Raw genomic sequence first — 26,987 nt, forward strand, 5'->3', positions numbered from 1 at the left:
AACTTCAAGTGCATCTGCAGAACTGTACTCATTTACAGTTTTAAATATTGCAACTTCAGGTGCATTTAACAATATTTGTGGTGCAAGACTAATAACCACTATATTCAATAAATAAAACCAATGTTTAGATTGGCTAATGACAAACCACAATTGTTAAGACAATCTAATATCTTATTTTATTCTTAAATTCAATAAAATACATACATTTTTTTATCACGATGCACTTACATTACAAGATGGACAAGGTAAACTCCATTGTTTACAATAACGCGCAAGGAGGTTGATCATCTTTTCACTTTGGAATATAAAACATAATGATGCATAGTTTGTTGTCTTTCTTCTCAAAACATAATACTTTGAAAGGAGTCATGTTGATAACGTGTTATAAAATAAAGAGAAAATATAGAATACAAAGAAAAAAGACAAGATCAGTTCAGCACTTCTATTGAGTTAGTCATTACATATTTCTAATAGAACTAGCATCTTCTCTGATATGATAATATCAGAGTCTACAAAGAAATACAATATATGATTCTTACATACAATAAGATGATCTTCATATGGAATGATAGATTGTCGTCTAAGATAGAAGGAGTATAGAATGGAAATATTGGCTGAGATCTTCAATGATATGAGAATGTGAATCACCAAGATTGCATCTTGAGGAAGTTGAGATCTTCAATTGGAAGTACAATAATCTTGAGGGTAATGGACATCCATAAATAAATATTATTTATAACATATATTATATTATATTATTTGTTTTTAAACCAAAATCCAACACTGAATGTTTCAGATTCTTTTCTTGATTTTGTTTGTTAGGATTAGCAATGCCACAAGGCTCAATGGTTGAAAAAGATTTCAGATGGTAAGTTGTAACTATAGATTTAAAACTGCTAGTTTAGGTTAAGGTTTTCATCATTCTCAATAGTTGATCGATGAGTGGACATTCCTGCCTGCTTTACTTAAACATAATATATATGAGAATATTCTCCCCCTTTCCAATTCAATGACTTATGGTGTCAGTGCTAGAGAATGAGACGAAGAAGTAGGCACCCAAAATAAAGGTGAATAGTCTTCTGGTTTTGAAGCTTGCAGAAAATATCAGCCTTCGAAATTGATTTCATTTTCATAACAACTCACTCAAAATAAACTTGTTCTCTAAAACCTTTTACTGATCTCAAATTTGTAATGAAATCGAGTGGAGAGTTTCAGAAGGTAGAGAGTTCACGGCTGGGATCCTTATTCGTTAGTTGCAGTGTAGGGAAGTGAAACCATAGTTAGAGTTGGTTTGATTAGTTCTTTGGGATTAATCGTTCGACTAGAGTATTTTGTCAAAAATTTAACAGTGAACATGAGCTAAAGATATCCGAGGGTTAGATTGGTCCTTTAAATATTTATTTGATGATGACATCATCACTTAATCTAATTTTTAACAATAAGGGTATATTTGTATTTGAAATTTTTTCAAAGCAATAAATGATATTAACTACAAACTCAGGGGTGTATATGTAATTTATTTATTAAATATTAAATGGTGAATATATGGCAAGCAAGAAAGGTTACCATGTGTGCAAACAGAGCAACATTGGGCTATAAGATTTGAAAAGCACCCACTTAATTGGGTTTCTTCAACTCTAATTCTGAAAAGTTGTTCTGGATAAGGAAGTAGAGTAGGATAGTTAAGGTGTGAAATCCAGCCCAAACCTAGCCAGGTCACCCTATCTGTTTTGGATAAAGAAGGGTTTGTTTAAATGTTGACTTTGAAGTTGGACCGTGATTTCAGTTTTGTTTAAATGTTGATTTGAAGTTTGACCGTGATTTCAGTTTTACTATCTTTGAAAATCTTAGGAAGCCATGTCAGACCTTTCTCTTATGGTTGATCCAATGTCCCAAAATGAGGGATGGTGTTTCCTTATGGAAACCTTAATTGATTTGGTGTTGAACTACTCACTAGTGAAGAAGAACTTGATTGATGGACCTAAAGCTTAGTTGGACCTGGTTTGAAGACATCCCTCCATACTAGGTAAGTAGTATGATGTGTTGAAAGAAGCCCATCCAAAAATTATTGAAGTTAGGCCCATTAAATCCCTATTTTTGAACAAGTTGTCCACGCAGTGGCATTTTGGTAATTTTCTGTTTTTAAGGTTTTTAAAAGCTTTATTTCTTTTAATTTCGTGGTAAACATCCTTTGTGGCAACCAATCAATCAACAGGGTCAATTTGGTCAGTTTGGTGAAATCCTAGTAATTCTTGGACTCTGTGTGCTATTTAAAGAGGGGGAACTCCATGTTTTTCAATCCCAATCTGTTCTAAGCCTTTGGAGAACGTGGGAAGAGCCCTAGATCCTCTCTTTCGAAGCCAAGGAAGACCCTCAAGCATCTGTTCAGATTTCTTCATCGGTTTCTCTTCTAAAAGGTTAATATTCAATTCGCTTCTTCTTTAATTCATTCTTTCTTCTCTACTTCGATATTCCGATTATGAGAAGCGTATTACACTGCTGTAATGACCTCTTCTCTAATTATTTTAGCCCTAGAGTGAATCCCCCAATTCACTCTATGTTCTTGAAGCCATATGGCAATGATTCTTGAATTTGATTCCACCAACAATCTTGATGATACTTTCCATGAATTTTCTACCTATCTTTATGATTGTGGGGAAGGTCTCATACTATTACCATGACCTTCCCTTGTGTCCTCATGATTGAGGAGTTGATCCTTGTTTTTCCTTGGAACAATTGGCAACCCTTCTATTTTCTATTAATTCATTGGATCCTCCCCAAGACTTTCTTTATTATGATTTCTTTATCTTTATTCCCTAGGGTGAATCTTTATTCTCCCTAGTCTCCCCATGGGATATTAGAATTTCTTTCCTTTGAATTTATTTACATTCTTTCCTCTCATTGGTAGACCCTTCCTAATTCCATTCTTGATTTTGAAATATTAATGAGATGTTCCTTTATCTACCTTGGGTTGTTTTTGTAAAGATTAATTATGGGTAACTCTCATGGGAGGTAACCAACTCTTATGAGAGGTAACCATATCTGAGACCCTAATGTTCTTTTATCTGTTGGAAACTTCCCAACACCTTTTCAGATTGTGCATTCTTTGTTTCTCTTTCCCTAGGGTGAATCTTGATTACCCCTAGCCTTTCAATGAGAGCCATCAGTTTTGTTCTGAATCTGCGCACCGAAGAGGGGTGAATTAGTTGAAATACCTAATGAACTCCTATGCTCAATCCGATTATATTTCCCGAAACTAGACTTCTTAATGGACTTCCAGGAGAAAAACCCACTCAATTTGACCCCATATAACCTTTCAAATCCCTGTCCGAAGTTGCTGAACTATGTCTGTCAAATCCTGCTTGCGCATCAAAGAAGATGAGCTTAGTTGGTGGACCTAATGAACTCCCATTCATGATCTGAAAGTATTTCTGGAAACTAGACTTCTTGGTTGACTCGTAGAAGAAAACCTCACTCAATTTGACAATGTATAGCCCTCCGAATCCCTGTTTGAACCTTGCTGTCCTGATTGGTTGACTCATTGGTCGACTGGACCAGTAGACCAATCCAATCGACCAATGGTGTCTGAATTTACCAATTTGGTCCTGTCTCTTCTATTTAAGTCAAATCTCGGGAATATTCCGCCTCCTATGCCTCCTAAGCCTCTGGAACGAGTTAGAACCCTAATCTAATCAATTCCCTTGCATTCCTTGGTGATCTCTCACAAGACTTGAAGTAATCTTCTTCCTCTTGCATCAAAGGTATGTCTACTCTCTTTTCTTTCTTCTCCATCTCTGATTTTCTTTCTTTAATCTGTTCTTAGCTGAGATCAGGAAGAAGATGATGCACTCTTGCAACCATCCACTCCATGATCTCATCTTGTTCCTTGAGATCTATGATCATCATCATGATCTCAACCCCAGCCAGTGGAATCCTTGAAAACCCTAACCCTAATCCTTTGAAACCCTAACCTGGGTGATTATCTGAGAACCTTTGGTAACCTCTCATGTGAGGGAAACCTCATGGGTAATGTGGAGGTTGATCTAAATTCAATATTCTTTAATTCTTCTTGTTGTAATTGGCCAATCATCGATTCCCTCCCTCCTGGGATCTTAACCTTTTTATGGGAACCATAAGGGTGAAACCCTAGTTTCTTGGGTCAAATCAAGAACCCATCTTTTTACCATGACTTGATGATTTTATCTTCCCATATGATTCTAATACATCCTAGGAAGTTCCCCTTCGAATTTCGGATCAATCCGACTTCAAACGAAGAAGTTATAGCCAAAACAGTTTTCACTATTCCGTGCGACTCGATTGGTGGTCGATCGATTGGTCGACGGGTCGAGACCAAGGCAATCGACCAATGAAGTCAGTAGCTTCAATTTTCGCTCGTTTTGAATTGTTTGCTCTCCGATCTTTTAGGTATCTTTCCTAATGTTGTATCTATGCTTGTTAGGGTTTTTCTTGCCATGTTTGGTGTCTCTCTCTTTGATCTTTGGATTATCTTCGGCGATAATCAAGGTAAGGATAGTTGATTCCTTAACTACATAGATTGCTTGTTCTCTGGTTTCTACTTTATGAAACTATGAGATTACTTACTGTTATTGTATTTTAATTCTGATCTCCTACTGTGGGAACATTAGCACTTATTTATATAATCTTTTCATTGTTTATGTTATATGAATTTACTTATTACTGCTTAATCTGATGTTGCTTTTACATTCTCTTTTATATGATGAACTACTGGTTGTGTATGTCATGACTGATCTGAGAATGTGTTTGCTTAAGTTTGGTTTGGGATTGGGAAGTGTCCTTTTGACACTTTTGTCCTTGGACATTATCGGAAATAGTATGGGATGTTTCCGGGGTTGCCCATCGACACTTTCCCGAATCAATGGTTGTCATACCTAGGGATGTCTAGTAGTGTTTGGCTAGGATATACCCCTATTATATCAAACCCTATTCGGAAGGGTATTGAGACCGAACGACCCGTGGTAGCAATGGGGATTCACGGGCACTCAAGACCGGTGAGTTATATCCGTGAGAGGACGGGAATCGCATTGTGGGGGCCATTTATTGGAGGGTTGCATATGGCTAGACTTGGGCTCATGGGTGCTCGAGACCGGTGAGTTATATCCGTGAGAGGACATGAGAGCTTCCCGTTTACCATATGTGGATAACCAATAGGGTTGATGAGTTCGGTGAGTAATATCCGTGACTCTAGTGTGAAGGATACCGGAAAGGATCCCGAGAGGGGAGGAATGGAAGTATCTGGAATTGACTTGATGTAACTAAGTAGATGACTTGCATTGGGCTAGGCTTTTCCCTGACATGCGCCAGTACTTATGCCAAATGGTTGTGAGAGAGTGTGTTGACTTAACCCCCTACCATGGTTTGTCCGAGAGGGATGCCCGGACCCACTACCAACAGGAGCCGTATGCGTGACCTACCCAAAGAAGTACGGTGCTATGACTTAAAGCATGTCTGCCATAGAGACCAGCATACATAGAGTTAGATGCATACATACATTACTTGTTTCATATTGCATTGCATCTTGTTATGGTTTGCTTCCATGTTATTTATGTTGTTATGGATTAACTTGCCTTACTGGGTTTCTTTCGAAACTCATTCCTTTTTTTTGTACAATCCGTTGTTAGACTTCTCTGAGTTTGGATTTCTTTGACGGCCCGTATGAGGAAGCGCAAGGTGAAGAAGATGAAGACTGAAGAACCAGAAGAGCTGACTGAAGATGTGAATTTGATTTCCTTTGTTTCTTCTAGACTTATCTTTTACTTTACTTGTATTAGCTTAGAGCTTTATTTAGATTTCGATCTACCTTCCGCATGTGTTTGTAGGGTATATTTCCGCTATACTCTACAGTTGTCTTTTGATTTGGTATCTTGTTATTCCGCACTCTGATATTCTATAGTGATCCTTCTGAGATCCTTTCTTGACTTTTATTATAAATTACTTGAACATTATGATTTGTTCTTGCTTTTGATTATGTTATTGTGCGAAATGGATATGATTGTTCCTAAACTTGATCTTTAGGGCTGTGGATCACACTCTCGGGTATGCCAGATAGGGTATCGGCTGGGAGGATGTGACATAAGGCCTTTTTTTAATCAATTCTTGTTATCTATTTTGTCTCCTTATAAATGAATATAAGAATTCATTTTTAGTCAAAAATTAAAAATAATTTGATAATATTTGTCGAGAATAAATTATCATACTGTCATACTACTATTATAAAAGTACGAACTAAGTGAAAATTGCTACATTTTTTTTTTAATAAGAGATAAGATATTTAAATTAGCTAATAAAATTGCAATGACATCCATCATGAATCGTAGTCTCTAAACAAGTGAGTTATACATGATGGATTGTTAAACTAAGTAGCCAGAGTTTTTCAGTGTCGTGTCTTAAATTACAGACTTCAAGTTGAGTGGTTATAGGTAGAATATGTGTCAAAATAGAATTAAAGAAGGAGATAAGTTTTGTATCACTTTTCAATGTGTCATATATGTTGCCATTACTTCATCACATCAGATTTGTTGAAGTTGTACTTGCTTCATTGGGCTATTGTTATAGCTGTCCAAATGGCTTTTAGTAGTGATATAGAGAAAATATGATTGGACTTGGTTCATTCATGGTTCGACCCTTGACTCCGGTCGAGACGAAGGGAATCGACTAGTTTCCGAGCGAGCCGGGTTCAGGAGTTAGCTTGCTGAGGAAGAAAACTAAATCAGCCACAAGCACGCCCTAATCCAATACTTATGGGGGAGGTTAATTAACCTAATGACGGCAGTCAGATTTCGGCGGCTGTCACTTATCGCTTTCAAGAGGATAACCATCAGATAACGATCGGGTTATCCTAGGAGTCCTCTACTAGTCCAAACTAGTAGAAGTCTATCACTTAACGGATCTATCTGTTGAGATCCAATGATTATCCGAAGAAGGCTCAAATACATCCAACGAAGAAGATTCGAGGGTATACTCTATATAAACATCACCTCCCCACAAGGAAAGGACACGCACACATGGACGTGAACACTCAAATGCTTACTATCTGAATCGTATTCCAGTTATTCATTCCTTAGCTCTGTGTTCTAGCAGAGACGTTTGTGATTAAGTTCATCAACTGACTTAGCCTTCGGAGGTGGACTCCCAACCCCAACGGTCGGGCCACATCTGACGCTTTGTTTTGCAGGTCATTCTCAGGAGATCTAAGGGCTGGGCAGATCTTGGATGCATCATTTGGCTCCGTCTGTGGGAAGCGTTTCAGAAAGCTATGGTGACTAAATCAGCGACAGCAGCAGCAGCTGCTGCACAGCGGGATGCTGGCGTCCAAATTCCTGGAGTAAACAATCCAGATATTCCTCATGGAAGTCGGCCGCTCGAAGTAGATGGCGGTCAAGGAGGTAATAATCCTCAAGATTCGCTCTAGCATCAACTGGATCAACTGAAACTCCAGATGCTGGATGTAAGTCAGGAACTTCGGGCACTAACCAAGCAGGTGGTGGTGCCACCAGAGCCCGATCGTCGTGATGCAGGAAGGCGTGCATCACAGCGAGACCGGAGACTGATTGACGAACAAAATGTCTGTCAAAACTTCCATGAAGGCGACCTAATACCTAGGAGAACTGAAAATCTCCCTAGGCGTGATGATCGGTTCGATGGACCACAAGGGAGTACTACTGATTCAAATACAAGGTTGGTTACAGGAGTGAGAACTCACTCACCAACTATTAGACGTGTTGTTCGTGATGATCGTGCTGACCGTGATGATCGTGTTGTTCGTGATGATCGTGCTGTTTGAGATGATCGCGCTGTTCGTGATAATGATTACGTTGTTCGAGGTCGTGATCGTGTTGCTAAAGATCGATCGACACATATTGGTCAGGAATTGGCTAATATCAATCAGAAGCTTGGGCAATTGGCGAAAGGTAGGATAACTGATGATATATATTCAGTTATTCGAAAGACTCCATTTGCCGAGCCCATTGCCGGATATTAGTTTCCTCACAATTTTCGTCTGCCAACTTTTTCTACATTCGACGGCTCCGGAGATCCTACGGCCCACATCGGTTATTATCAGCAGACTATAACAGTTGCAGGTAATTCTGATGAAATTCTCTGCAGAGTCTTTGGTTCATCCTTAACTGAAGTGGCACAGAAATGGTTCTCGAACCTCCCATCGGGGAGGATCGTGAATTTCGACGAGTTGGCACGCAAATTCATAGGGCGGTTTCAGAGTAGAATTCAGATCAAGAAGACCGAATAAACCTTGTTTACTATTAGACAAGGGAAGAATGAATCAATTCGGGAATATCTGAAAAGATTCAACAGGGTTACAATGGAGATAGAGAATTTAGATGAGCAAGTAGCTAAAACTGCTTTGTTCACCGGACTCACTAATCGAAGACTCTTGGAGTTATTACTTCAAGATATGCCTGCAACTTATGCTGAGTTGGTACAGAGATGCCAAAAGCAGGCGGAAGTCACGGAAATCTTGGATGCGCGCCAGGGAGACAATAAAGCCTCTGCAAAAGAGCAAAAGGCTCTTGAGAATAAGCAGAAGCCAAAGCAAAATATTTGAGATCGAGTTGGAAAGCCTTATCAGGCGTGGCGGCAGAACCTCCTGACAAAAGTGAGTATACTCCATTAAATACTCCTCGGGGTGATATTCTGAATATTATCAAGAAGCGGAATATCTTGAAGTGGCCTCCGAAGCTTCCTACAAAACCGGGGGAGCAGGATCGAGAAAAGTATTGTCGTTTCCATAAAGATTATGGTCATTATACCAATGATTGTAGACATTTAAAGGCAGATATCGAGAGATTGATATCCCAAGGACATTTGTCCAGTTTCGTCAATAGAAGGCGAGAGGAACCACGTAATGCGGGGCCAAAAAGGGACCGATCGGTTAGCCCGGATCAACCAGTAGAGGCTCCTAAATCTAAGAAGGGTAAGGAGGTAATTGATGCTACTCGGTCACCGATCCTTACAATTTTTGGAGGTCCTGAGCCTGAATCACTCTGGAGGCTGAAAGCAAAATCAAAATTTGTTGAAACCGGAGAAACGCAAAAGCATAAGAGACCAAATGGTGAGGGTTCGATCACCTTTGGAGAAGAAGATGAGAGAGGCATTTGTTTACCTCATGATGATGCCATAGTCATCAAGGTAGAGATTGCGCCGCGAGAAGTGCACAGGATGTTAGTTGACATTGGATTTGCTGCAGATCTTTTATCTTATGCAACCTATCAAAAACTTAAGGTGGGTGAAGACTTGATGGAGCCATCATCCACACATCTATATGGCTTTGCAGGATCATCTGTAGTTGCCGAAGGATCGGTCCAATTGGACTTATCAATTGGGAGCTTCCCCAAGGAAGCCACCGTTCAGGTAAATTTCTTGGTGGTTCGGGATCTCCCTGCTTACAATTAATTCTTGGGAGACCATCGTTGTCAAAATTAGGTGTTATCGTTTCAACGAAGCACCTTAAAATAAAGTTCCCGACTGAGATGGGAGTCGGTCAAGTTTCATCTGACTAGAGGATTTCTCGGCAATGTTATGTTGCATATTTAAAAGATAAGGAAGGGCCGAGAAAGGTAACGGCGTTACCGATTGAAGTACGAGATGATCGGGATGAAGCAGAAATGCAAAGGCCCGAGCCCATAAAAAAACTGGAGCAAATCCAGTTGTATCCCGGTGATGAAAAAAGAGTTACTTATATCGGGTATGAGCAGCTGGAAGAATTCAAAGGGGAGTTGATGTCTTTTCTTCAGCAGAATAGTGACGTGTTCGTGTGGTCTGCATATGATATGCCAGGAATCGATAGGCAGGTTGCAGAACACAAACTTTGGCTAGATCCCAAGGTGAAACCAGTTATCCAGCAAAGGAGAAATTTCTCCATGGAAAAATATGAAGCCGTTCGGGGCGAAGTCGAGAAGCTGAAGAGTTCTGGTTTCAACCAATTGAATGCCCCATCTGGCTAGCCAACGTCGTGATGGTCAAAAAGGCAAACGGGAAGTGGAGAATGTGTACAGATTACACAAACCTCAACAAGGCTTGCCCTAAAGATTGTTACCCGTTGCCTAGGATTGATTTGCTGATAGATGCAACTGCAGGATATGAAACCTTGAGTTTCATGGATGCTTACTCAGGGTATAATCAAATCCTCATGAGTAGGGAGGATGAAAAGTTTACGGCTTTCATGACTGATCGTGAAAGTTTTTATTATAAAGTCATTCCATTCGGCCTGAAGAATGCAGGGGCTACTTACCAAAGGACTATCAACAAAATATTCAAGGATTTGATCGGGAAAAAAGTCGAAGCTTATGTTGACGATATGCTGGTAAAGAGCATTGCAAGAACGAAACATATTGAAGATTTAACAGAGGTATTTTTGGTACTACGAAAATACCAGATGAAGCTGAATCTGGAGAAATGCGCCTTTGGAGTCTCGTCAGGCAAATTCTTGGGCTTCATGGTATCAAAAAGGGGTATTGAGGCTAATCCAACCAAAATACAAGCTTTGATTGACATGGAGGCCCCCAAAACTGTTCGGGATGTATAATGCTTAACGGGGAGAGTAGCCGCTTTGAACCATTTCATCTCACAATCAGGAGAAAAGTGTCTACCTTTTTTCAAGGCTCTCAAAGACTTGAGGGGAAGCAAGGAGGTAAAATGGACTGAAGAATGTCAGAAAGCTTTCGAGGAACTAAAGGAGACACTAGGAAGATCACCGCTATTATCTCTACCCGAGAAGGGAGAAGTCTTGCAGCTATATTTAGCAGCATCCCCTTCGGCGGTCAGAGCAGTTCTTGTTCGGGAAAAGGACAAGAAACAATGGCCAATTTATTATGTCAATCACGTACTGCGGACGCGGAAACACGATATTCTCAGATCGAAAAGCAGGCTCTAGCTCTTATGATAGCAGCTAGAAAACTACGGCCATATTTTCAGGCTCATTCCATCGAGGTATTTACTACTTTTCCTCTTAGTAAAGTTCTTCGTAAATCTAATTTATCTGGAAGAATGGTGGCATGGTCGGTTGAACTCAGTGAGTTCCAAGTAAGTTTTAAGCCTCGAATGACAATCAAAGCTCAAGCACTAGCCGACTTTGTAGTAGAGACTACTGCACCCATGGAAGAAGTTACCGAGCCCACTATCCCGACAGTGTGGGAGGTATATTTGGATGGTTCAAGCAACAAAGATGGGGCAGGAGCTGGAATTCTCCTGAAGAGTCCAGCATGATTTATTATTTGGTATGCACTAAGATTTGCATTTGAAGCAAGTAATAATGAGGCGGAGTACGAAGCCCTAATAGCTGGACTTAGATTGTCAAAAGCTTTGGCAATAGCAGACTTAACTATTTATAGTGACTCTCAGCTTATTGTCAACCAAGTACAGGGGGAATATGGTGTTAAGGAACCCCGGTTACAGAAATATCAAGAGATTGTGCAAGTATTGCAGAAAGGGTTTAAGAATCTGAAAGTATGTTAGATTCCAAGAGAAGAAAATACATTGGCAGATGAGTTATCCCGATTAGTCAATGCCAAAGAAAAGAATTTAGACCGTTCAGTCTACATCGAAGAGATAACATTTCCAAGTTATTACGAGAAGGAAATTTCCTATATTGAAGCGGAGCGTTGTTGGATGGATCCAATAGTTGAATATCTGAGAGATGATAAGTTACCAGAGGATCCGAAAGAGGCGAGATTAATCAAATTACGATCATCACGATTCATTATGCAGAATGGAAGGTTGTACAGAAGATCTTACTCTGGACCCCTCCTGAGATGTTTGGGTCCCGAGGGATCGGAATCAGCCCTTGCTGAGGTGCATGAAGGAATTTGTGGTGCTCACATGGGCGGTCGAGCCTTGGCACACAAAATTCTGAGGCTTGGATTATACTGACCTAAACTCCAACAGGCTGCTATGGAATACGTTCGCCGATGTAGCAACTGTCAAATCCATGTTACGGTATCTAAACGCTCAGCTGAAACCATGACTTTGATTTTAGATTCCATCCCTTTCGCGATGCGGGGAATCGATATCATGGGCAAATTCACCAAGGCGTCGGGCGGAAGAGAGTATCTTATAGTAGCAATCGATTACTTCACCAAATGGGTCGAGGCTAGTGCCTTGGCAACCATCACTGAAAAAAAAGGTGGAGAAATTTGTGCTCGAGTCAATTATATACCGGTTCGGAATGCCAAAAATAATCGTTACCGATCATGGCACTCAATTTGACTGTCCACAATTTGAACAATTTTGTGGAACTTATTTGATCGAGCATCGTATGTCATCAGTGGCATACCCCCAAAGCAATGGTCAGGTAGAGGTTACAAACCAAACACTACTTGAAGGAATAAAGAGAAGACTCGAAGCTGATAAAGCCTTGTGGGTCGAAGAATTGCAGAATGTCCTGTGGGCCTACCGAACTACGATTCGGACACCTACAAGAGAATCTCCTTTTAAACTGGCCTACGGATCTGAAGCATTGGCACCTGTGGAAGTAATGGCTAGAACACTACGGGACAGAGAATTCGAAGAAAAAGCGAATGAACAAGGACTGCCTTATAGCCTTGATTTATTGGATGAGGCTCGTGCAAAAGCAATAGCACGAACTCAACATTATCAACGGAGGATAGCGTCGCATTATAATTCCCGAGTAAAGAGCCGTCGATACTCAGCAAGAGAAATGGTATTGAGAAATACCTTAGCTTCAGATCCACACCATCAGAGGAAATTGGACCCTTCATGGGAAGGACCATATATGCGTCCAAAATCTGCTCAGCCCTTGGATCTCCACGTGATGTCCTGCAAAACAAAAGCGTCAGATGTGGCCCGACCGCTGGGGTCGGGAGTCCACCTCCGAAGGCTAAGTTAGTTGATGAACTTAATCACAAACGGCTCTGCTAGAAGCACAGAGCTAATGAATGAAGAAACGGGAAAGGTGATCTAGATAGCAGGACGCATCATTTGGCGTCGTCTGTGGGAAAGACATGAAAAAGCCATGGTGACTAGATCAGCAGCCGCAGCAGCCGCTGCACAACGCAATTCCGGTGTTCAGATACCTGGGGTGAATAATCCGGATATTCCCCGGAAAGCCAAAATCCTATCGAGGTGGATGATGGCCAGGGAGGACGTAATCTTCCTCCTGATACAATCCAAGATCAATTGGATCAGGTAAAGATTCAACTCTTGGAGGTGAGCCAAGCGCTCCGCGTGCTCACCAGACGAGTGGTTTTACCACAAGAACCTGATCAACACGATTCAGGGAGACGTGCATTGCCACGTGATCAAATACCACGTGACCAAAGAATGGCTGAAGACCGGAATGTTGATCAGAATTTCCGTGAAGGAGACCGAGGATTTCGGAGGATTGATGATCAACCAAGGCGAGGCGATCGGTTCGACAGACCGCAAGAGAGTACAAGCGATTCAAATACAAGGTTGGATACTGGGTAAGAACTCACTCACCCATCGTCGAAGAACCGTTCGTGATGATCGAAGCGATTCGTGACGAGAGAAACGTTCGTGAAGGACGGGCTGTTCGTGATGATCGAGTAGCACGTGATGATCGTGTTAATCGAGGTCGTGATCGTATTGCTGAAGATCACCCGACCCAGATTGGTCAAGAATTGGCCAACATCAATGAGAAGTTAGGGCAATTGGCTAAGGGAAGAATAATCGAGGATATTTACTCGGTCATTCGGAAGACTCCTTTTCTTTGAGCCAATTGCGGGATATCGGTTTCCCCATAACTTCCGTTTGCCTACCTTCTCAACATTCGATGGCTCCGGAGATCCAACAGCTCATATCGGCTATTACCAACGAGACCATGGCGGTTTCGGGTAATTTTGATGAAATTTTATGCGGGGTTTTCGGTTCATCTTTAATCGAGCAGCACAAAAGTGGTTTTCTAACCTCCCCTCGGGAAGGATCGTAAACTTTGACGAATTGGCGCGCCAATTCATAGGGCGATTCCAGTGGGATACGAGTCAAGAAAACGGAAGAAACCTTGTTTCTTGTCAAACAAGGAAAGAACGAATCGATCGAGAGAGTTTCCGAAAAGATTCAACAAAGTGACGATGGAGATAGAAAACTTGGATGAACAGTGGCAGAACCGCTCTATTCACAGGACTCACAAATCGGAAACTCCTGGAGTTATTACTACGGGATATACCCACGACTTATGCTTGAGTTGGTACGAGAGATGCCGAAGCGAGGCTGAAGTCATGGAGATTCTAGATGCGCGCCGGGGAGATAATAAAGTCTCCAATAAGGAACAAAAGGCTCCTGAGCGAAGCGAAGCCAAAGAAGAATGTTCGCGATCGGGTTGGAAGATCCCAACCTTGGCGCCAAAGATCCCCCGGTAGAAGTGAGTACACTCCATTGAATGCTCCTCGGGCTGATATTTTGAATATCCTCAAAAGAAAAAATATTTTGAAGTCGCCGCCTAAAATTCTTTTGAAACCCGGAGAGCAGCAGGATCGGGAAAAGTATTGCCGATTCCACAAGGACTATGGTCATTACACTAATGACTGTCGTCATCGAAGGCGGATATTGAGAGATTGATATCTCGGGGACATCTCATCCGATTTTGTTACGGGAGAAGAGAGGAGCCACGTGGGCCACGTGCGGCTGCCCCTAAAAGGAATCGTTCGGTTAGTTCGAACGATCGAGGGAGGCCCCGAAGTCTAAAAAAGGCAAGGAGGTGATTGAAGCTGCTACTCGGTCACCGATCCTTACCATCTTCGGGGGTCCAGAGCCCGAATCATTCCGGAGTTTAAAAACCAAATCCAAATTTGTTGGAGCCGGAGAGGCGCGAAGCGGAAGAAGCTGAATGGTGAAGATTCTATCACCTTTAGCGAAGAAGACGAAAGAGATGTTTGTTTACCTCATGATGATGCTATAGTCATCAAGGTAGAGATTGCACGGCGGGAAGTGCATAGAGTATTGATTGATACAGGGTCTGCAGCTGACCTAATTTCTTACGAAGTGTATCAAAAATTGAAGGTGGATCGGGACTTGATGAAACCTTCATCTACACACCCGTATGGCTTTGCGGGGTCATCTGCGATAGCGGAAGGATCGGTTCAGTTGGATCTTTCCATTGGAAGTTTTCCTAAAGAAACAACTGTCCGAATCAATTTTTTGGTGGTTCGAGAACTACGAGCCTATAATATGATTCTCGGGCGACCATCTTTATCCAAGATAGGTGCTATTGTTTCGACAAAGCACCTGAAGATAAAATTCCCGACCGATATGGGAATCGGTCAAGTCTCCTCTCGACCCGAAGATCTCTCGGCGGTGTTATGTTGCCTATTTAAAAGACAAGGAGGGTCCGAGGAAGGTTATTGCCCTCCCCATAGAAGTTCGAGATGATCGGGAAGAGACAGAGATGCAAAGGCCCGAACCAATGGAGAAAGCTGGAGCAAATCCAGCGTGTACCGAGGATGAGAAAAAGATTACTTATGTCGGGTCCGAACAATTGGAAGAGTTTAAAGATGAGTTGAAGTTATTTCTTCAACGGAATAAGGATGTATTCGCATGGTCTGCTGAGGACATGCCGAGGATCGATCGGGCCATTGCGAGCACAAACTCTGGATAGACCCTAAGGCGAAACCGATGTCTGAGAAAAGAAGAAATTTCTCTATTGAAAAGTATGAAGCCGTTTGGAACGAAGTTGAAAAACATAAGAATTCTGGTTTCATAGAACCAATCGAGTGCCCAACTTGGTTGGCCAACGTGGTAATGGTGAAAAAGGCAAATGGGAAGTGGAGGATGTGTACAGACTATACGGATCTAAACAAAGCTTGCCCAAAAGATTGCTACCCGTTGCCTCGGATTGACCTCTTGATAGATGCTACTGCAGGATATGAAACTTTAAGTTTCATGGATGCCTACTCGAGGTATAATCGGATCCTTATGAATAAGGAGGATGAGAAGTATACGGCTTTCATGACTGATCGTGAAAGCTATTATTACAAGGTCATGCCTTTTGGCCTGAAGAATGCAGGAGCAACATATCAGAGGGCCGTCAACAAGATCTTCAAAGAGCTGATAGGAAAGAATGTTGAGGCATATGTTGACGACATGCTTGGTGAAAAGCTTTACAAAAGCAAATCACATTGCAGATTTGGTCGAGGTTTTCTCGATGCGAGGAAACATCAAACGAAGTTGAACCCCGAAAAAGTGTGCCTTTGGAGTCTCCTCGGGCAAATTCTTGGGTTTCATGGTATCACGAGAGGGGAATTGAGGCAAATCCTGCCAAAATACAAGCTCGATTGATATGGAGGCTCCCAAAACCGTTCGGGATGTACAATGTTTGACGGGGAGAGTTGCTGCCTTAAATCGATTTATCTCCAAGTCCGGAGAAAAATGTTTGCCTTTCTTCAAGGCCCTTAAAGACCCGAAGGGCGTAAGGAAGCAAAGTGGACTGAAGAGTGCCGAAAGCTTTCGAGGAATTAAAAGAAGCACTTGGACAACCACCGATCCTGTCCGGACAGCAGAAGAGGGAAATATTACAGCTATATCTAGCGACATCCCTTTCGGCGGTCGGTGCGATACTTGTTCGGGAGAATGATAAGAAACAGTGGCCAATTTACTATGTAAGCCACGTGTTGCTAGACGCGGAGACAAGATATTCGCAAATTGAGAAGCGAGCTCTGGCTCTCATGATGGCCGCCAGGGAAGCTAAGGCCATATTTTCGGGCTCATCCAATTGAGGTATTTACAACTTTTCCTCTTAGTAAAGTTCTTAACAAACCTGATTTGTCCGGAAGGATGGTATCCTGCTCGGTTGAGCTAAGTGAGTTCCAAGTAAGTTTTAAGCCCGGAACTGCAATCAAGGCTCGGGCATTAGCCGACTTTGTAGTAAAAACTACTGCACCGAGTGGAACCCACCATTGAAGATCCCATTATACCAACCACTTGGGAGGTATATGTGGATGGTTCGAGTAATAAAGATGGAGCGGTATTGGAATTCTATTAAAAAGTCCAGCGGGATTTATTATTCGATATGCTTTGAGATTCGCATTTGATGCAAGTAATAACGAAGCGGAATATGAGGCCCCGATAGCAGGGACTTCGGTTATCAAAGGCATTAGCTATTGCAGATGTTACTATTTATAGTGACTCTCGGCTTATAGTCAACCAAGTCCGGGGGGAGTATGGCATTAAAGAACCACGCTTGCAAAAGTATCGGGAGATAGTGCGGGCATTTGAGAACCAATTTCGGAATTTAAAGATATCTCGATTTCGAGGAATGAAAATTCAGTGGCGAGATGAGCTATCCCGACTAGCCAATGCCAAGGAAAAGAATCTAGACCCTTCGGTCTACATTGAAGAGATAACTTTTCCAAGTTATCATGAGAAAGAAATTTCTTATATTGAAGCGAACGTTCTTTGGATGGATCCAATAATCGAGTATCTAAGGGATGACAAGTTACCCGAGGATCCGAAGAGAGGAAAGGTTGATCAAGACTCGATCAGCTAGATTTGTCATTCGAGAATGGGAGACTATACAAAAGATCTTATGCTTGGACCCCTTATGAGATGTATAGGCCCCGAAGGAGCAAAATCAGCTTTGGCTGAGGTTCATGAAGGAATTTGTGGCACTCGCATGGGTGGCGAGCCCCGGCCCACAAAATTCTAAGACTTGGGTTATATTGGCCTAAGATCCAAGAGGCTGCTATGGACTACGTTCGTCGATGTAGTAACTGTAAAATTCATGCTACAGATGTCGAAGCGCCAGCGGAAATTATGACTTCAATTCTAAATCCCATTCCTTTCACAATGTGGGGAATTGATATCATGGGCAAATTCACCAAGGCATTAAGCGGACGGGAATATCTCGATAGTAGCAATTGATTACTTCACAAAATGGGTAGAAGCCGATTACCTGCGGCGACAATTCTTGAGAAAAAAGTGGAAAAATTTGTGCTTGAATCAATCATATATCGCTTTGGGATTCCAAAGATAATTGTCATCGACCATGGTACTCGGTTCACTTGTCCACAATTTGAGCAATTCCGTGGAACATATATGATCGAGCATCGTATGTCCTCAGTGGCATACCCCCAAAGCAATGGCCAGGTAGAGGTTACTAACCGAACGCTACTGGAAGGAATAAAGAGAAGACTCGAAGCTGACAAAGCTTCTTGGGTCGAAGAACTACATAATGTATTGTGGGCTTATAGAACTACGGTTCGAACACCTACAGGAGAAACTCCATTCAGGTTGGCATATGGATCCGAAGCATTGGCACCTGTGGAGATAATGGCGGGGACGTTACGGGATCGTGAGTTCGAGGAAAAAGAAAATGAACAAGGACTGCTTGATAGTATTGATTTGTTGGATGAAGTTCGGGCAAAGGCAATAGCACGAACTCAACATTATCATAGAAGGATAGCATCTCATTATAATACTCGAGTGAAGAATCGTCGGTACTTAGCCGGAGATTTGGTGTTGAGAAACACCCTAGCTTCCGACCCGCGTCACCAAAGAAAGGTGGACCCTTCCTGGGAAGGACCCTATATGGTTGTGAAACCGGTCGGTTCAGGAGCTTACAAGCTGAAGAACATAGATTCCCAGAAAGAGTTGGATCGTTCGTGGAATGCTAGGCATGGCGCTCAAAAAGTTTTATCCTTGAGGATGATTTCGATTTTGTTCGTGATGTAATCATTTTCAACTCAATCAATGCAATTTTTGGCTTTCAACAAACTATCTTTTGATTGGGGGGCATCATACACCACATTCAAGAACAAGATCCAACTATAAGGCATCGGATGAAAATTCGTGTGGGTCCTTCAACACTTCAACGCTTATGGAAAATTTTTCGAACTTTCTTAAGTCGGGGCATCGGATGAAAATCCGAGTGAGTTCCTTTTGCAAGGCGTCGGTTTGATACCCGAGTGAGTTCCTTCGAGACTTATTGAATTTTTGAATTATCCTTAAGTATAAGGCATCGGTTTAAAACCCGAGTGAGTTCCTTCTCAGACTTATTGTATTTCTCCGGAAATCCTTAAGTATAAGGCATCGGTTTAAAACCCGAGTGAGTTCCTTCTCAGACTTATTGTATTTCTCCGGAAATCCTTAAGTATAAGGCATCGGTTTAAAACCCGAGTGAGTTCCTTCTCAGACTTATTGTATTTCTCCGGGAATCCTTAAGTAAAGGCATTGTTTCAGACAACTAAGACCTAATGCAACGGCGATTCAAGTGGCTAGCAAAGTTCAAAGATAAAGTAATTTCTTATTTCTTCAGAAGATCCAAAGAGGCCAGTATCAAAGTAATTACAAGAGCTGGATACAATCTTTGATCAAAGAAGAAAGTCATTACAGGTGACTGTTAACAAGTTATACAAGATCGACGCGACTTTGCTAGAACAAACATATGAGTCAACCATTGGTGGGGAGTCAAGGAAAAGAAGAGAAGAAATGAGGATTACAAAAATATTTCGATATTCAGAAAATCCTCCGCAATTTCATACTCTTTGTCAAGCTTGTCCAGGAGAAGAATGGTCCTCGACCAAACTCGCATTCGGTACAAGCTCGTCATAATTGACTTCTTCCAGCGGAGAATAAACCAGGGAGAATCTTCCGGATATTGCATAATATCTGGATCGGAAGGTGGAGGATCAATCTTATCCTTGGTCCAGTCGGGAGGAGGAATACCCGGGTCGGTAAATACTTCGGGATGGCAAACAAGACTTTGTAGGGAGTCGTATCAAAATGAGGATCTTTCCTTAATATTGATTCCCATACTTCGTTCTCACCATCCCGATACGCCTTTGCAAGTTATAAGCATTCAGCATATCACCAAAAGGCTTACTTGTGTAAATACTTGAAGACGCAGGCTCTGCGAACATCAGGTTGAAGGGATTCGGGCAAAGGAACGACAGCTTGCCTTTCGGGTAATGTTTCAGATCCTTTAGCTCCTGACTTTCCAACTGTCCGCTCCAGTCGCCGGATCTTCTCCCTGGCATCATCCAAGTCCGACCAAAGACGACCAATCATCGAATTCTTTTCTCCTGCCACCTCCCAAGCTAGATTCCGAAGGCGAGCAATCTCAACATCTTTAGCTTCAGAGATTTCCTGAAGCCTAGAAACTTCATTGCTCAACCTCATCGAGTCTAGTAACTGGCTTCCACTTGGTTGTGGAAGTTACCGAAGAAGACTCCTGCAAACAACTTTCGAGTTAGCGAGGAGCAGAAAAGTAATTTTTCAGAATCAGAAGAAGTCATAAGAAATTATGAAAACATAAGTAAGCAAGAAGACCGGTACCTTGTAGATTGACTAACAAGGGAGGTGTCATCCAGGGCTTCAAACTCCTGGCAATCAGAAGGAGCAAGACTGAGGGAGCTCCACTCTGCAGCTTTCTCAGGATCCCGAGTGACCCTGTCGGTCATCTTCAGGGTCCAATGGGGTATGAAGACTTCCTCACCATCCGTTGAAGCTTTGGATTTTTTGTTGGAGGGAGCATCAATTGTGTCATGCCTCCTCTTGGTTCGGACGGAGGAGGAGACGTTAGCACTCTCCACCATTGGTTTCTTCCCTTTACCCGAAGCATCAGCTACAGGCCCGATATTCCCGATACCCACTGTAAGAGGGGTCGGGAGAGGGAAGAGAAGCCTCTTGATCTGCAGTCAAGACCACGGGCGATCGTTGCTCGGCTGTCACAACGGCCCTAGCGGCCTTCACCCGCAGGCTTTCGGGGTTCGTTCCCGGGAGGCACTTGCAAAGAAGAAGGACAAGAATCGAGAATTCAAGACATATCCCACTTCAGTCAAATCAAAGGATGATGGTTAGAAGCTCACAATGAGCCAAGCCCCAAGATCTTGAAGGATGGAGTTATACTCCATTTCATATCCATGTATCTCTTGATACCACGGAATGGATTTGATCTTCCTGATGGCCGCCTCGTCTTCTCTAGATAAGGGAAGGCCCCGGTTACTTTCGGACGAAGAAGTAAACCTCCTCCAGGAGGTCGGGAAGTTAAGATCTGATGGAGGCGCTCGACAGAAAAAGTATCGTCCGCGCCATCTTTTGTGATTAGAAGGGCAAGTTCCTTTGACAAGGATGTTGCCCCTCCAATCAAGTTCAGCCTTATTGCGTTTGGAAAGAAAGACCCATCCGGGAGGATGGGAGATAGAAAGAACATGAAAATGTACAAAAAGAGAAAGAGATGGCGTAATGCCAAGCTCAAAACACAAACCCAAGAAGCCGACGATAAGACGCCAGCTATTGGGGAGGAGCATTCCGGGACAAATGTTCCAGTGATTCAAAAGCTGGGAGAATAAAGGATTAAAAAAGGGAAAGCGAACCCCGCTTTCCGGTGCATCTATGTACAAAGAAAATTCACCCGAAAGGGATGAATCAACCCTCTCATCAGGGTGGGGAGCCCTAACCTGATATGAGGAAGGAAGGTCAAAATCTTGGACAGCTGAAAGAAGGGTTTCTCCATTATAAATGGAAGGAACAGAGCCAGGCCCACCATTGGACCCGGAGGTTTGAGGCTGCCTAGAAGACTCGAAAATCTTGGAAGATCCAGACTCGAGAAGGACGGGGAGAAGTTTCGGTTTTTCTTTCAAAACCTTGTCGAGAAACTTCAGCAAACTCCTGCCAGAGGACAGTTAGGGTTTTGTTATCACTATCCGACTGTTCGGGACCAGGAGAAGCAAAAGCATCACTGCTATCACCAACATGGGGTACTAAAGAAGCCCTATCGTCTGCCATTACTCGTTACAAAAAACTACAAAAAGAAAAGACCAGTAAACTTACTGATTCAGTGAGACGGAAGCTTGAGAGCAGGAAGGCGCGAAGCAGACAACAAAGGTTCAAATTCCAGACAGGAAGAATGAAACCTACGAAGACAATGAAACGCTTTTAAAACTCCCGCACGAGTGTTCGGGAATCTGAACGATCGAGATTGATTCAAAATCAACGATCAAGATTCAAAGACGTTTTGAAGGTTTGAACTCACGAATCCGAAATAGGCGTTCGGAAACCGTCGCTTGGATGACGTGAGCCACGACAGATCAACCGCAACGAAGATACGTGGCCTTACACTCACAACGCTCGAGGAAAAGTGACCACCGCATTGAATGTGATATGACATTTAATGAAGCACGTAGAGATCATCACCTGACGACGAACCCAGTTAAAAACCAAGCCCTCGGGATCGACCGAACGCTTGGTCTGGGGGGCTCGTGATATGGAGAGTTTATGATCTGACCAGGTTCATACCTGGTCCGACCCTCAACCCCGGTCGAGACGGAGAAAACCGAATCGCTCCCGAGCGAGCCGGAGCCGGAAGATGGCTTGCTGAAGAAGAAAGATTATTCTGCTGCAAGCGTGCCCTAATCTTTCTTATGGATTAGGGTAATCACCCTGATGACAGCGGACTCAAACTGACGGCTGCGGATAATCATCATCAAAGGGATAACTATCGCATAACCTAACGGTTATCTCAGAAGTCCTCTAGTAGTCCAAACTAGTAGAAGTCTATCGCTCAACGGATCTTATTGATGAGATCCAACGACTACCCGAAGAAGGCTCGAGTGCATCCAACGAAGGAGATTCGAAGGTACACTCTATATAAACCTCACTACCATACAAGGTGAGGAGACGGATCAATCGATCAAAAAGAATACTATCTGAGACTCAGGTTCAGAAACATACTGATAGATCCAAACTATCAGCGTCCTGCTATCTAGATCACCTTTCCCGTTTCTTCATTCATTAGCTCTGTGCTTCTAGCAGAGCCGTTTGTGATTAAGTTCATCAACTGACTTAGCCTTCGGAGGTGGACTCCCGACCCCAGCGGTCGGGCCACATCTGACGCTTTTGTTTTGCAGAACATCACGTGGAGATCCAAGGGCTGAGCAGATTTTGGACGTATCAATGGTTATTAAACCAGTCGGTTCGAGGGCTTACAAGCTAAAGAACATGACAATCCAGAAAGAGTTGGATCGTTCGTGGAATGCCAGGCATCTGAAGAAATATTATCCTTGAAGATTATCATTCTCGTTCATGATGTAACAAATTTCAAACTCAATCAATACAATTTTCAGTTTTCAACATACTGTCTTTTGATTGGGGGCATCATACAACACATTCGAGGAACAGATCCAGCGACAAAATCAAAAGGCATCGGTTTAAAACCCGTGTGGGTCCTTCTACAAGGCATCGGTTTAAAACCCGAGTGAGTTCCTTCTCAGACTTATTGAATTTCTCCGAAAATCCTTAAGTAAAGGCATCGGTTTAAAACCTGAGTGAGTTCCTTCTCAGACTTATTGAATTTCTCCGGAAATCCTTAAGTAAAGGCATCGGTTTAAAACTCGTGTGGGTCCTTCTACAATGACTCAAGTGACTGTCAAAGTTCAAAGATGAAGTTTAATTATTTATTTCTTTAAACGACCAGAAGAGGCCGACCTTTACATCAAGCATACATATGAGACAACAAGTGTTGGGGTACAATCTTCGCTCAGTCAAAAAAGAAAAGACATCATCAAGAAGTTAAACAAGATCGAAGGAGCTTTTCCAGAAGTAACACAGAGTCCAGAAGCAACATGGATTCAAGAAGAAGAAGAAGAAGAACGGGGTCAAGAAAACATATATTATCATTTGTTTTTTTCCCCTTAAGGATTGCGAAGCATTCTGCAAGTACAAAATCCTCTACAATTCCATACTCTTATCCAGCTTGACCGGAAGAAGCATGGTCTTTGATCAAACCTGCATTCAAGGCAAGCTCTTCATAACTGAATCCTTGGAGAGGAGCATAAGGAGGGAAATCATCGAGATAATGCATGATATCCGAATCTGGAGGTGGAAGGTCGATCGTATCCTTGGTCCAGTCAGGAAGAGGAAGACCCAGCTTTGCAAACACTTCAGGATGACAATTGGCTGTAGGGAATCGTGTTGAAATAAGGATGTCTCCTTAATATTGATTCCCATACTTCGTTTTTGCCATCCCGGTATGCTGCAAGTTATAAGCGTTCAGCATGTCAACAAAAGGCTTACTATGCAAATATTTGAAGATGCAAGCTCTGCGAACATCAGTTGGAAGGGATTCGGGCAAAGGAATAACAGCTTGCCTTTGGGGTAACGCTTCAGATCCTTTCGCCCCTGACCTTCCTGCTTCTCGTTCCAGCCGCCGGATCTTCTCCCTAGCATCATCCAAATCCAAATGGAGACGTTCGATCACGGAATTCTTCTCCCTTGCAACATCCCAAGCTAAGTTTCCAAGACGAGCAATTTCTGCGTCTTTGGCTTTGGAGTCTTCCCGAAGCTTGGAAACTTCATCACTCAGTCTACTGAGTCTAGAGGCTGCTTCCACTTGGTTGTGGAAGTTACCAGTAAGACTCCTGCAACAACTTTCGAGTTAGTCATGAGAAAAAGAAAAATCTTCAGAACAAAAAGGAAATGAAGAAAAACTTACATCACCAGTGACTTCATAAAGTCATTGTCTGGAATGGTGGAGAGGACTCTACTCTTGGCAGGCATTTGAACAGCAGTGCACCACTCCAGTGCCTTGTCAAACTCGCTTGATACCAAGTCAGACTTCCTCGAAGAACAAGAAGGATGAGCTACATCATCCGCCAACCTAGGATGCTTCCTGGTGGCAAAATCCTCCAGCTCCAGAGATGGGGAGGAGGAGGATGCCAAACAAGCCTTAGAGTTGGAAATAGAAGCAGCACCTGCAGGGACCGCACCTTCATCAGATGCCAACATAGTTGCCTCAGATGTCCGAAGGGTCTTCATCAGGGGATCCCGAACGGTTTCTCCAGCAAGGGCATCAATAGTACAAACAACGACGGAGGGAGCCACATCCTCCTTGAAAGACCGAACGGTTTCTTCAGGCAGAGGGAGCGTAGGAGAAACATCAGCAGAAACTATGGGAATCTGATCTGAAGATTCACCAACAGCAGTCTCCATATGTTTAGAAGATTCACCAGATGCAATCCCCTCAAAGGAAGCAACCTTCGTCGGTACTGGGCAGTTTTCTTACAGGAATTCGCCCTAATAAAGCTCAAATCAATTCTTGGAGGCACTGCAAATACAAAAAAGTAGTGTCAGTACAAAGATCCTACAACATACAGAAAAAGGGGAAACCCTAGGTCTCTGTTACTCATGAACAGTTCACAACTTCCATCATAAGTAAACCCAAAGTATGAATACTGTGGAGTTTACTCAGGGAGAAGAAGAGATGAAGATTCGTGACAAAAATGGAGCAAAAGACTTACTTTTTCAACTTCTGATCGAAGATGGTGTTGAAGGACAAGAGTACGTATAGAGCAAAAGAAGACGAAATGTTGTTTTGCAAATCTATCAGACAGAAATAATTTGTAGATAGCAAGATAAGGGTGAAGTACCTTTGAGGGGCTTAAATAGCCTCAAGGTGTGATGCGATGGTTGAAACCCCAAGGTAATCAAGGGACAAGATTGAAGAGACGCTTTGAACTCCTCAAAACGAAGGATCAATGGTCAGGGGATAACGACGCTTCAAATTTAAAATTCGAAGGCTGATCAAAGCTTCCACGTGGAACAATATTCACCTGATACGAGGATACTACCAACCGTCGCACCACATGAAGTATTTCTAACTTATTGGGAGAAGTGATTGGCATACGAATGCAGGAAAACGTTTGGACTTCGCAATAAATAGAGGAACGGTTGGGAGTAAATGTTCAGAGGAAAATGAACACATCTCTCCCGAGCGCATCTCTGTGATATCCCGAACGTTATCTCCAGTTAAGGTACAAGTTACTCTACAAGATTAACTTATATCATTTACGTCTTGACCTAAAGACGATATTTTGGGATATGAGACGAAGAAGCATTAAGGCAATCATTGGAAGAGTTCGAGAAAAAAGATTGATTTTTATTTCATCAAGAACGTGGAGGGCCAACCCTTACAAAAAAAAGATATACATATGGGAAATGGTTTCCTATGTTTCTTCTTCATTATCAACCGAGAAGTCTTTATTAGGATCTCTTTCCGAAGCAGGCTTAGAAGGTTCTTCGGGAAGAGGCGGTGAATCAGCAAGATACTCCTCAATATTCGAGTCCGCTGGAATAGGATCCTCCTCTTCCAAAACCCAATCTGGGAAAGCCAACTTAAGCTTCCCGAAGATTTCTTTGTGACACACCTCTCGAAAGGGAGTTGTATCAAAGGAAGGGTTAGATTCAAGGATCTTTTCCCAGACGTCATTTTGCCCCGCTCGAAAAGCTTGAAGGTTGAAGCGGCCCATCAATTTAGTAAAGGGGGCACTGTTCAGATACTCCCGAATGCATTTCCTCCGAAGAAATGACTTGATATGTTCGGGTTCGCTAGGAACTGTCATTTTCGATAGGCGCTCATTATCCAAGGACTTAAGCTCAAGGCTCTCGCCAAAGGCAATAGCCTCCTTTTTATGCTTCATGGCCTCACGTTCAGCAGCATGGGCACGAACATTTGCTGAGTAAAGTTCCTTCCTTAAGGAATTCAGCTCCTCATCGTGCTTCTCCTTCAGCTCTTCGGCTGCCTTCTTCAGCTGGTCTACTTCAGAATTGGCCTTTGCCGAATTCTCTTCACAGATCTGCAGCAAGGAGCCATTGCGACCAACTCGGCTCAATGCCTCCATGTGTTGATAAAAGCTCAACACAGCATTCCTGAAAAGACGGAGAGATTATCAGAAAATCTCGGAGAAGATTACAAAGCAATTAGCAAAATATCAAGAAGATTAATACCTTGTGGAATGACTAACAAGAACGTCATCCTCCAGAGCTTCAAAGGCCTGACGATCGGCAGGCAAAAGACCGAGAGAGCTCCATTCAGCAGCCTTCCCAAGATCCTGAGTTGCTCGATCTGTCCGCGTCAGCGTCCATTGAGGCATGAAGATCTCCTCAGAGTCTTTATTCTTTTTGGATTTATTCAGGGTGGAAGCATCAGCTGAGTCATGCTTCCTTTTGGATTGAGTAGAAGAGGG

General features: G+C 42.7%; 1 pseudogene; it reads left to right on the forward strand.

The window, feature by feature from the left end:
- The first annotated feature begins 7,477 nt into the window (after positions 1 to 7,477).
- The window catches only part of LOC149005004 (protein IRX15-LIKE-like), a 45,899-nt pseudogene continuing 26,389 nt past the window's right edge, over positions 7,478 to 26,987 (forward strand).

Source organism: Hakea prostrata, chromosome 9 (genome assembly GCF_041222555.1).
Source record: "Hakea prostrata isolate BN-2017 chromosome 9, UWA_Hpros_2, whole genome shotgun sequence".
Classification (NCBI taxonomy): Eukaryota; Viridiplantae; Streptophyta; class Magnoliopsida; order Proteales; family Proteaceae; genus Hakea; species Hakea prostrata.